Consider the following 13,782-nt stretch of genomic DNA (forward strand, 5'->3'; position numbering starts at 1 on the left):
CAACCTTTTAAGATGATCAGCAGGATGATTTCAGAAAGGCCTGGAGCGATTTACATGAACTAATATTAAATGAAGTGAGTAGAATCAGGAGATCATTGTACACGGCAACAGCAAGATTATACAATGATCAATTCTGATGGATGTGGCTCTTTTCAAAATGAGCTGATTCAGGCCAGTTCCAATGATCTTGTGATGAAGAGAGCCATCTACACCCAGAGAGAGGACTGTGGGAACCGAGGGTGGATCACAACATAGCATTTTCACTCTTGTTGTTGTTTGCTTGCATTTTGTTTTCTTTCTCATTTTTTCCTTTTTGATTTAATTTTTCTTGTGCAGCATGATACTTGTGGAAATATGTATAGAAGAACTGCACATATTTAACGTATTGAATTACATGCTGTCTAGAAGAGGAAAAGGGGGAAGATAAGGAAAAAAATTTGGAACACAAGGTTTTGCAAAGGTGAATGTTGAAAACTATGCATATATTTTGAAAATATATTCAATAAGCCTCAATAAATTAAAAAAAAAAAAAAGAACAACCTTTTAAGGTAGGTGCTCTTGATATTATCTAGATGGTAAAGATGAGGAAACAGTTTCAGAGACTTAAGTGACCTGTGTAGGGTCACTTAACTAGAAAATAGAATCTAAAGCTGGATCTCCTAACTGAACATTCAATGTTTATTTCACTAACTCATTTTTAAACCATTAGGATCTCTGTCCTGAATATGCTTACAATCTAATATCAATCAGAACAGAAGATTTATATTTGTCAAATAAACAACATGGAAACTTGGGGCAGGTAGGTGGCACAGTAGATAGAGCACCAGCCCTGAAATCAGGAGGATCTGAATTTAAATGTAGCTTCAAAAACTTACTAGCAACCCCCCCCCCCAAAAAAAAAACCCAAACAAACAAACAAACAAAAACTTACTAGCTGTATGACTGGGAAAATCATGTAAGCCTGATTGCAAAAGGAAGGAAGGAAGGAATGAAGGAACGAAGGAAGGAAGGAAGGAATGAAGGAAGGAAGGAATAAAGGAAGAAAGGGAAGAAGGAAGGAGGGAGGAAAGAGAAAGAAAGGAAGGAAGAAAGAAAGGAGGAAAGAGGAAGGAAGAAGGAAAGAAGGAAGGAAGGAAGGAAGGAATGAAGGAAGAAAGGAAAAAAAGGAAGGGAAGAAGGAAGGAGGGAGGAAAGAGAAAGAAAGGAAGGAAGAAAGAAAGGAGGAAAGAGGAAAGAGGAAGGAAGAAGAAAAGAAGGAAGGAAGGAAGGAAGTGATGGGGGAACCCTGAAACTGTCCTTGACTTTTGAGGTGAGCCCTGAAACTCTCCTGGCAGGGACCCTCCCTTGGGGCAGTTAAATGGTTTCATTAAGATTGGCCCAGGACCACTCCCTACTTAGTTCAAACTTAAATGGTCTCATTTAGCTAGATATCTGGACCTGATATTTCTATTGAGTAGCTGGCTACACCCTCTATTGAGCTGAAAATTAGTCTAGAACCATTCCTACTTAGCTCGAACCTAAGAGGTCTTTTTCAATAATGAAGGAATTTCATTCAATTGAAACTTCAGACTCAAATTTCCTATTTAAAGGGCAATTTTTAGACTCATTTTTTTGCAGAATGCCCAAAGCAGGATTATGCCATGCCAAGGAAACTCTCTTTGGCATAGCTGCCTGCCAGGACCCCTGCCTGCTGTGAAGACATTCCCTTCTCAGAGTTAACCCCTTTTTATCTCTCTGCCAGGATTTCTCTGCTAGGACCTGTCAGGACCTTGCCACTAAAAGAAAGAAAGAAAAGAAAATCCTTAACAACTCCCCAAAATATAACAGATACATTTTTGGGTGAAACCAGCTCTGAGGACCTAGCCACTCCCTTTTATGAGTGTAGAAATTTCAGGTGACCCTATGGTCTGCTCTGCTCTGGATAACCTGAGCAATGGAAAGCCTGTGCCATTCTTGAGTTTCACCATTAATAAACGTGGATATCTAGTGGAGGTACAAGCCTTTACCATAGACATGGTTCCATTCTCTTCCTTTGTAATTCATCCTAAATTTTGTGCTAGGATCTTCTTTCTAAAGATTTGATTTACACAAAGTATCCCTCCTCCTCAAAAAAAATTAATACCTGTGCATTTCCAATGAAATAAGATACATCCAATCTGCCTCCATCTTTATGTTTCTCTGGGTCCCCAGAAGTAACCCTCAATGCAAGCCAAAGTGATCTCATTCCCTAAACATGCCACAGGCATTCCTATTTTTGTATTAAAGAGCACAGGCTCTATGTTTTTTGCTCACTCAGGTTTCCCTTTCTAAAATGTCCTCCCCCTCATCTTTACTTATATAAATCCCAGTCATTCCTCATGGCCCAGGTTAAGATTCTGCTCCTCCACGAAAGCTTTCCATCCCACCCCCACCCTACCCCACACTCTTCAGGAACCTCTCCCTCCCCATAAAATCCCATTGCCTATATTATATTGCCTCTGCATCTCCTCTTTAGACTGCCTTCAGTTCATCAGAATCCTATTATGGAGCCCTTTATCCCTTTGTTCAGACAAACATAATTGGATTAACAAATTTTTGTTAAGAAAAAGAATATAAATAGTGGGAGTACAAACAGATTAGTGTTTTTGAAACAAATACAAAATTTGGATTTGAGACCACTGGACTTTATTGTAATTTAGCATTTACCATATGGTGTCTTGTATATCAGTTATCTTTTTGTGTATAAACTCTGGTATGACTCTTTGTATCTTTAACACTTATCAAAATGCCTTACTCAGAATAACCCTCCCATAAATGGTTGTTCAAGACATAAATGCTTGTTCAAGGTGAGTCAGTATCATAGAATCACACATTCTCCTCTTCCTTCTCCTCCTTCTCTTTCTCTCCTTCCTCTTCCTCTTCCTACTTTTCTTCTACCTCTACTTTTCTTCTTCTCCTCCTCCTTCTCCTCCTTCTTTATAATGATAGCAATAGTTTACATTTATAGAATGTTTTAAATCTATAAGGCATTTTATATACAAGGGAGAACCACTGAATCTTCAGGGCACCTGAAATGAAACAGGTAATATAGGTAATGGTATTCTCATTTTACAAATAAGAAAGCTGGACTCCAAGGAGATTGTGAGAGAGGGGTTCAGGACTATGCTGGGTCTAGCTCTAACCAGCTCCTAAGTACTGATTACTAAATTTTCAGGATGAACATCAGAAATTGACAAATAATATAAATCTGGGATTGATTTATTTTTTCTTAATTGTTTACATTTTAAAAAGTGAGATAGAGAAAGTATTAACAATGTAGACTAAATTTGAGAATGTCTCTTTGCACATTTCTCCTTCCCCAGCCAGTTGTTAAACATTTACCAGAACATTCCTGGCTATAGTGTAAAGTGTGCTCAGTTTAGAATCAAAGACTAAGGATTTGAATCTTAGGTTTACTATTCAAAATCTAGGTGATCTTGGATGACTCAGTTAAACCCACTGGTGATTTTTCCCCCCACACCTGTAAAATGTGGGGGGAAACTAAGCAATAAACTAAACTAAATAAACCCTAAGAATTTTCCAGTTTCAAATCCTTCAACTCTATGACTTGCCAAAGATCGCACTAAGTGTTAGAGCTAATAGTCTAAGTTTGATCTTTTGACTCTGAGTCCAACATTCTTTTCATGACACCATAGTGACACAAGACAGAGCATTTGTTAAATGCTAACTAAGATCAGAGCAGCTAGGTGAAATAGTATATATTGTTGTTTGTCCTTTGTTCTTGAAAAGGACCATGATCTCAGAGAAGTGCCATGAATGAATTAGATTTAAGTGACAAAGAGTTGTGCAAGGTTACCTACCTCACTTTCTCTTCCAGAAGCTATCTGGGTTCAGTGGCCAGAAACAGATCAGAACGACTGGGGATGGCCCTGGATACAGTGGGAGACTTTGGCCTTTTTAAAAATTAAGGTCTTTGACTAAGGCTACACCCGTACAGTGATAAAAGCTGGGTAGCAATTGAAGCAAAGAATCTCTTTTCACCCAGTTTAAAAAAAAATCTAGATAAATCTGGCAAGGGAAGAACCTGTGGCCAGAGCAGAAATGACTGCTATTTACATTCAATCTGAGTCAATCAGGACCCAAACAATGACGAAGTAAGGCTTGACCTGAAACCTATTAGTGGTCAATGAGAATCACATTGGTTTGGGTTTAAGACATGCTCCTTAGAGCACTTAGCCTGGATGGAGTCCAGATGACCAGAGTTCAAAACCAGCTTCAGATACTTAGTAATTATGTGACTCTGGATTAACTCTGTTGACCTTGGTTTCCTCTTTTGTCAAATGACCTAGAGAAGGAAATGGCAAATTACTCAAAAAAAAAACAAAAACCCAAAAAAACTCCCAAATGAAGTCATAAAGAGTGGGACATGACTGAAAATGGGACTATTAAATAACAACATGTCTGAGGCACTATATTGAGCTCACTGTGGATAAAAATACAGGATAGTCTGCCCTCAAGGAGCTCTAATGGGGAAAACAACACATATAAAAGTGCTAGAAAGAATAGGGGGTAGAGTACCCATGAGGATAAGGTTGCAGGTTAGGAAAGGGAAAAGTCTGAAATATAAGGAGTTCAGGGAGTTAAGCTGGGAGTGGAATAGAACCTGAGGACCTCATGAAATTATGTTTGTGGCTAGGGACCAAGTGAGAAAGAGTACCTACTTTGCTTGGCAATGTGTGGGTGAGGAAGAGGAAGTGAAGTCAGGAGATAATTGAGGGTAATAATGAAGTGAACCTAGCCTAGATCCTTCCCAAAATGGTGGTCCCCAGGAGGAAGTCACCAATGAGGAGAGGAAGAAACAGGGAGAAAATGTTGAAGTTGGTAATATTATCTTATTTAATAGATAAGTCTTAGGGAGTCACTTGAGGTATCCAAAGATTAAATGACTTAAAACATTACTCAGCTAGTAATTGTTAGAAAAATTCCAAATTAGGTCTTTCTATCAGTAATCCCCGAATTTGTAGAATAATATCATCATCATCATCATCATCATTTCATTCTTCTTATCTTTTTAATGGATTTCAGACAAAAATTAGTCTGAGTGATGTGAACTTTTTCTCTTGCCTTGTCAGGAAGAAGCCCGACCAGATAATATCAGGCATAACCAAGTCCTAGACTACCCTGTTGGTAAAGGGAGATTGTGAGGATGGAACTCTTTATCAACCTTCATAGTCTATCCCCCAATCTCTGTACATCTTTAAACGACCTTTGAAATATCGATTAGCATATCTTTAGACAGCTCTGGGACCTGGTCTGCCAGGTACATTCCATCCTTTACTTCCCTGGTTTCTCTGAAAAATCTCCAATACTATATTTTCCCTATAAAAGATCTCTTCTTGATGAAGATCTTTGCTAAGTTTTTTCCAGGCTAAGTTCATTCTTTCTCTCCCCGTCATGGTGTCTTCCCTTTAATGGCATCTTTATCCTTTCTCTAGCTAACTTTGATTAGTCTGCTAAACAATTCTTTGGCTCTAACCTTCCAAACAATGGTATTCTTAGGTTCATGGCACATTTCTTAAATGGATTACCCTATTGCTCTCCCAAATCTATTTCATATTTGCCACTCCTCATACCGATTTTACCTCTTATTTTGTTTGTAATCTCTTCTCCTAAATAAATCTACCTTTTCCCTCATTTCTAAAATATTTAGGGAATTAACTCAAATTTATAAGAATTCAAGCCATTCTCCAATTGATAAATGGTTCAAAAAAGATAAGAGCAGACAATTTTCAGATGAAGAAATTGAAACTATTTTTTAGTTATGTGAAAAGGTGCTCCAAATCACTATTGATCAGAGAAATGCAAATTAAGACAACTCTGAGATACCACTACACATCTGTCAGATTGGCTAAGATGACAGGAAAAGATAATGACGAATGTTGGAGGGGATGCGGGAAAACTGGGACACTGATGCATTGTTGGTGGAACTGTGAATGGATCCAACCACTCTGGAGAGCAATCTGGAATTATGCCTAAACAGCTATCAAAATGTGCATACCCTTTAACCCAGCACTGTTACTACTGGGCTTATATCCCAAACAAATCTTAAAGGAGGAAAAGGAACCCACACATGCAAAAATGTTTGTGGCAGCCCTTTTTTGTAGTGGCTAGAAACTGGAAACTGAGCGGATGTCCATCAGTTGGAGAATGGCTGAACAAATTGTGGTATATGAATATTATGGAATATTATTGTTCTATAAGAAATGACCAGCAGGATGATTTCAGAGAGGTTTGGAGAGATTTACATGAACCAATGCTCAGTGAAATAAGCAGAACCAAGAGATCACTGTATACAGCAACAAGAAAATTATGTGGTGATCAAATGTGATGGACATGGCTCTCTTCAAGAATGAGATGATTCAAACCAGTTCTACTTGTTCAGTAATGAAGAGAGCCACCTATACCCAAGAGAGGACTGTGGGAACTGAGTGTGGACCACAACAGAGCATTTCCACTCTCTCTGTTATTTGATTGCATTTTGTTTCCTTTCTCAGGTTTTTATTTTTTATTTTTCCCTTTGTGATCTGATTTTTCTTGTGCAGCAAGATAACTGTATAAATATGTGTGTGTGTGTGTGTGTGTGTGTGTATTATATATATATATATAAATACGTATATATATATTGGATTTAACATATATTTTAACATATTTAACATGTATTGGACTATCTGCCATTTGGGGGAAGAGGGAAAGGAGGGGAAAATTTGGAACTGAAAGTTTCGCAAGGGTCAATATTGAAAAATTATCCTATACATATGTTTTGTAAATAAAAAGCTTTAATAAAATTTAAAAAAAAAATTAACTTACCTTTTGGCAAAGAGAATGGCATTGTGAATTTGTCACATATTTATTCTGAATTAGGAATAGCTACCCTGACCTCATCATTAGTACAAATTTTGTTCTTCAGTCATTTCAGTCATGTCTGAATCTTTGTGATTCTATTTGGAGTTTTCTTGGCAGAGATACCTGGAATAGTTTGCCATTTCCTACTCTGGTTCATTTTACAGATGAGGAAACTAAGAAAGAGGGGATTAAGTGATTTGCCTAGGGTCACATAGCTAGTAAGTATCTGAGAATGAATTTGAACTCAGCTCATTCTGACACCAGGCCCTGCACTCTCTTGCACTGTGCCACTTAACTGCCTTGAAAACAATTCACCATACTGCTATTTTTTTTGTATTTAATGTTTTGTGCATTATTGTGCAGAGGAAAAAAAAAGATTGCTTTTTATAGACTCATTGAAAGGGTCTTTGGGATAATTCCAATTGCAGATAGGACAACAGGGATAATATGTACCTCATTCTGTTCCCACATGGTTTTAATTTCTCCCACTGACTCTCAGTATTTTGAAAGCCTGTCATGCATCTAGTTTGGACATGGTAAGTATTTGGAATGGCAGTAGATATTAAAAATTTTAATTAAAATTTTAAATTAAAAATTTTGGTAAAAAATGATTTTATTTTTTATTGCTAAGATAGGCCCCTCTATCTATAAACAGATCTTCATGACTCTGTCACTTGTCCAACTTATTTTTTTATTTTTAATAATATTTTGTTTTTCCAAATACATGCAAAGATACTTTTCAACATCCACCTTTGCAAAACCTTGTGTTCCAAATTTTTCTTCCTTTTTTCTCTTGCCTTGTTCCCAAGATAGCAAACAAACTGATATAGATTAAACATGTGCAGTTCTTTTAAACATATTCATCATGCTGTACAAGAAAAATCAGATCAAAAGAGAAACAAATGAGGAAAAAAACAACCAAGCAAATAACAACAATAACAACAAAGATGAAAATACTATGATCCATATTCAGTCTCCATAGTTCTCTCTCTGGATGCTGATGGTACTTTCCATCACAAGTCTACTGTTGTCCAACACTTTTTAGTTGACATTTTGATGAATGAGTTTCTTAGATGTTTGTCTATGTAGGAAGAAAGGAAAAAAGCATTTATTAAGCACCTATTATGTGTCAGACACTATCCTAAGCACTTTAATAATATTATCTCATATGATCCTCATTTGATATTAATTCTTCTAGCTAAGTGCTATTATTATTGCCATTTTATAGTTGAAATTGGGGCAAGCAAGTTAAATGACTTGCCTAGGGTCAGACAAATAGTAAAGTATTAGTGTTTGAATTTGAAGTATATACAAATATGTATGTGTGTATACACACACACACACACACACACACACACACACACATACACACACATATATAGGGAGAATTAGCAGCTCTGGTGTGAGGGCTTGCTGAGACCTTTGATGTCCACTTTTCACCCAACTTTCACCTGTGGTTCCAAGAAATTGTAACATGCAAAATGACCACACTTGGTGGTAAAATCATTTTGGTGGACAGAATGAATTGAAGGAAATTGGTAAGTATAAAACTTATGCAAAGACTTTCCCTGGTGGAATGGGCTGAAGCAAGCTCTGCGGTGCTTAGAGTTTGTTCAGACATGGTAGGAACCAGGGTCTTGCTCATCTTCATCCTAGCATTGCTATTCTCCCTGACTTTTGCCTTACAACTAGACTTCAATGACTGGAAGAGAGAGTGAAGCTGAAAACTTTGTGAAAGTCCCTCTAACTTAAATCCAAATCACTGGAGAGTTAAGACATTTCTGCTATTTGTCATTGGTCCTTTTTGAATGAAGGATGAATAATAACAATTGTAAAATGCTTTGCATAGAGCCTGGCATAGAGTAAATACTAGATAATAATAACAATAAGTTATATTAAATTATATATACATATAAATAACACAATATAATAAATGTAAATATAAAATTGCATTATGTATAAATATAAAATATACACATAATATATTATTATTAGATAGATGTATTATTATTATTATATAGATGTAATAAGTTGCAAATAACTTGTAATAATTTGTAATTAATTGTAATACTTGTAATAAGCAGCAAAGTCAGAAGCTCAGAGTTGGAAGAGATTTTAGAAATCATCCAGTTCTAGGTGGTATGGGAGTATTGGACTTGGGGTTAAGAAGATCTGAAGTCAGATATTGTTTCAGATACTTAATAGATAGCCATATAATCCTAAATAAGTCATTTAATCTCAGTCTCAGTTTCTTCATCTATAAAGATGTGGATAGTAGTAACTTCTGTCTCGAAGAATTGTTATAAGGATCAGATGAAATAACATCTGTAAGGTGCTTTGTATCAAAGTTTATAGTGCTTCATAGGGCAGCTATGTCTTGTAATAGATAGAATGTAGGGTCTGGAATCAGGAAGACCTGAGTTCAAATCCAGCCTCAGACATTTACTAGTTATGTGACCCTGGGTAAAACACTTAATCCTACGTGCCTCGGTTTCTTTATCTGTAAAATGAGCTGGAAAAAGAAATGGCAAACCATTTTAGTATCTTTGCTAAGAAACTCCCAAAGAGGCCACAAAGAATCAGAAATGACTGAAAAAATGACTGAACAACAAAGTATTATGTAAATGCTAGCTATTATTATCTATCTAATCCCATTCCAAATGAAGTGAAATCACACAAAATATATTTTCATATTAGCCATATTGCAAAAGAAATCACAGAACCTCTCCTCCCTCCAAGAGAAATAAAGTTTAAAAAGTATGCTTCCATTTGTATTCAAGCTCTGTTAGTTTCTTCTCCAGAACTGGATAGTATTTTTTTATCATAATTGTTAAAGAATTGTCTTGGATCATTGTATTGCTCAGAATAGATGAATAATTCACAGTTGTTCATTATACCAAATTGCTATTACTGGATACAAGTTCTAATTTTGCTCAATTCACTCTGCATCAATTCATTTAAATCTTTCCAGGTTTTTCTGAAATCATCTTGCTTGTCATTTCTTATAGCACATTAATATCCCAATCACATACATGAACTTGTTTAGACATTCCTTAACTGATGGGTGTCCCCTCACTTTCTAATTCTTTGCCACCACAAAAAACATCTGTCATATATGTTATTGTATTTTTCTTTGATTTCTTTGTTATACAAATCAGTAGTGGTATTACTGGATCAAAGGGTATGCACAGTTTTATAGTCTTTTGAGCATAGTTCCAAATTACTCTCTAAAATGGTTGGATCAATTCACAACTCCACCTATAGTGCATTATGGTCCCAATTTTTCCATACTCCTTCCAACATTTATCATTTCCTTTTCTTTATCCATTCTGATAGATATGAAGTGGTAACTCAGAGTTATATAATTTGTATTTTTTTAATCTACAGTGATTTAGAGCATTTTCCCTACATGACTATAGAGATAGCTTTGATTTCTTAGTCTGAAAACTGTCTGTTCACATTCCTTTATTTAGACGAGGGCTTTATCAGAAAAACTTGCTATAAAATGTGTTTTTTTTTTCTTTGTTTTCCTTCTAATCTTGTCCCTATTGACTTTGTTTGTACAAAACCATTTTAATTTAAAATATTCAAAATCATCCATTTTCCATCCTATAATGTTCTCTATCTTGTTCCATCAGATTGCTTTTATGTTTAAAGGAATATTACTTCAAAAGCACAACAAGACAAATATAAACTATCCCCCCCCTCCCATTTTTGGGGACATATTCCCTTCTACATCTCAGGAACTGAGGAGTTGAAAAGGATTAGATTCAAAGCTTAATTCAACTCTTATGAAGCATTAGTCCACTAAGTTTCAAATCCCAAACTCCTGGGTTTTATATCCAGGGACCTTAACTATTCAGGACTTCTCTATTATTCTGGTTGCACTATCTATCCTAGAATGCAGGATCCTAAAGTCCTCATGGTCCCAAGGTGCTCTGGGACTTCATTTTCTGCTCCTAGAACTGAAAAACAAAACAAAACAAATGAAACAAGACTAAAACCCCAAGCCCATTCCTATTCCCCCATCCAAATTAGTGCATGGTGCCCATGCTATAGGTGAAAATGACTTTCATCTTTGAATACCACCAAAAAGAGAGAGCAGCAATGTACAGTGAAGGGAAAGAAGCTGCTCCTATGTAGTTAGCAAACACAGAGTATCTCCTTCTAGAAGCAGGTCCCTAGCATCTTACACATGAGTCCTTCCATTTTGAATGATCTGGACATGCTCCAAAATCCCAATAAAACAAGGAAGGCCATATACCTTGTAAGTGACTGGGTAGCAATCCAAAGTCAGGTCTATTATCACAATAATAGGGGACTAGGAGAAGCAAAAGGACACTGAGGATAGGACAGAGAAAAGGAAAAGAGGAAATATAGAAATTGTGGGGAGGGAAAAGAGAGAGTATATTATTATTAGATAGATGTATTATTATTAATATATAGATGACTGTATTTTTCTTCACTGACTTTGGAGTGTGGGATTTTTGTTTTTCCAGTATTTCCACAATGAGGTTATGAAAAATGATCATTCTGAATCACCGAAGGCCAGCCACTGAATATTTCAAGATACTGGATGGAATATAAAAATGAACACTGATAATAATTACCATTTAAATAGCATGGTAAAGTTGGCAAACTACAATATACATGATCTCATCTGACCTTCACAACAACTTTTGAGAAATCTATAGGCATTAATACCTTCATTTTAGAGATGAAATAGAAGTTCAGAGAAATTGTATAACTTGCCCATGGTCTTCCTTACTAGTTTTGATCTCTGACCAGTACTCCACACTGTTCCTTAATTGTATAAGGTGGGAAGTCAAAGTTTTAGCTGAGAATAGCCCAAGAGATAGTAGTGGGGAGCTTTATCTTCAAGACTCAATGTCTTCTAGATCCTTTTCTCATGTTCGATTTTGTTTTCAGTGGCACTTTTTGATTAATATTTGCCACCTTGAGGACTGTTTTCTAGACCAAAGGCTCCTGATAGTCTGAGTCACAGTTCCCTCCCAAGCCTTATCTTATTGACCTTATCTTTGTTTTTTAAAGAAAATTCTTAACCAAATTAAATTATAGTTAGGTTAACTCACTAATTTTCCCAAGTCTGTGTATGCTAGGAAGAACACAAGTCTTACTTTGGTTACTAAATGAGAGTTCAACTAATCTTTTGGAAGATCTAGAATTGATTCATAGCAAAAAAGCTACAGTGGTCTAAATGTGATGAATAGGGGATCAAATATCTATGCTTTTTTGGGGGTTAAATTTACAAAGAAGCACAGACTATGTGAATTTAGAACAAAAAATTTTAGAATATAGAATGTTAGAGCAGGAAGGAATGTAATAGATAGGATGCTGAACCTAGAGAGTCAGGAAATTCTAAATTCAAATCCAGCCTCAGCTACTTACTAGCCATATGATTCTAGACAAGTCACTTAACTCTGTTGGCCTCAGTTTCCTCATCTGTAAAATGAAGATGGGGCAGCTGAATGGTACAGTGGATAGATTCATCTTTATGAGTTCAAATTCAGTCTCAGACATTTACTAACTGTATGACCCTGAGCAAGTCATGTAACCCTATTGACTTCAGTTTCCTCATTTGTAAAATGAAGAAGGAAATGGCAAACACTCTAGTATCTTTGCCAAGAAAACCCCAAATGGGGTCACAGAGAGTTAGACATGACAACTGAACAACAACAAAAATGTGGATGAAAATAATACCTATGTTCTAGGATAAAAAAAGATAATATTTGCAAAGCACTATAATTGTTGGTGTTGTCTTATTGTTAGCAGTATCTCATTATCATCTAGTCCAACCCCCTTATTTTCAAAAGAATCCCAAAGAGAAGTCAAACAACTGATCATGGTCAAACAACTGATTAATGATACAACTAGAAAGGGAATCTAGATTTCCAGACTCCCAATCAAATTCCCTTTTCAATACCCCTTTTCAGAAATAGAAATTATATTTTGAAATTAAGATATTAAGAAAATATTGACAGTTATTGCAATTATGCTGGCTTGTTTAAAATTGTCTCTATTTGTTTTGTATTTTCAAATGTGAAACTTTTATCTTTAAGAAAAATATAAGTGCTATTTATTTTTTTAAAGAAAACTTAAACATTTTTATTTAAGTTTTGAGTTTCAAATTTTATCCTTTCTTCCCTCTCCTTCCATCTCTCTGAGACAGTAAGCAATCAAGTATAGATTATGCATGAGTAATTATTTCAAACATTTCCATATTAGTCATTTGGAACAAGACTCAACTAAAAGAAAAAAAATGAAAGAAAGTAAAAAAATGGCATGTTTCAGTTTATTTCTCTAGAAGAGGACAGTATGTTTTATCATTAGTCCTTTGGGGTTGTCTTGAATCATTACATTGCTGAGAAAAGCTAAGTTATTCAGAGTTCTTCATTGAACAATATTGCTATTTACTGTGTACAACATTTTTCTGGTTCTGTTCATTTCACGGTGTGTATGTAAGTCTTTCCAAGTTTTTCTGAAGTCATTTCTTATAGCATAATAATATTCTATTAGCAATTATAAGCTATAGCCTGTTTAGCCATTCCCTAAATGATGGGCATCCCTTGGATTTCTAATTCTATAGACACCACAAAAAGAGCTGCTATAAATATTTTTGTACAAATAGGTCTTTTCTCCCTCCTACCCTCCCCCCCCTTTTTTTTGGTATTATTGGATCAAAGGATATGCACAATTTTATAGTCCTTTGGGCATGGTTCCAAATTGTTCTCCAGTATAGTTGGATCAAATTACAACTCCACCAATAGGATATTAGTGCCTGGTTTTCCCACATCCTTTCCAAAATCCAATATTTCCCTCTTTTGTCATATTAGCCATTCTGATAGGTGGGAGATAGTATCTCAGAGTTGTTTTATTTTT

Source organism: Antechinus flavipes, chromosome 1 (genome assembly GCF_016432865.1).
Source record: "Antechinus flavipes isolate AdamAnt ecotype Samford, QLD, Australia chromosome 1, AdamAnt_v2, whole genome shotgun sequence".
NCBI lineage: Eukaryota > Metazoa > Chordata > Mammalia > Dasyuromorphia > Dasyuridae > Antechinus > Antechinus flavipes.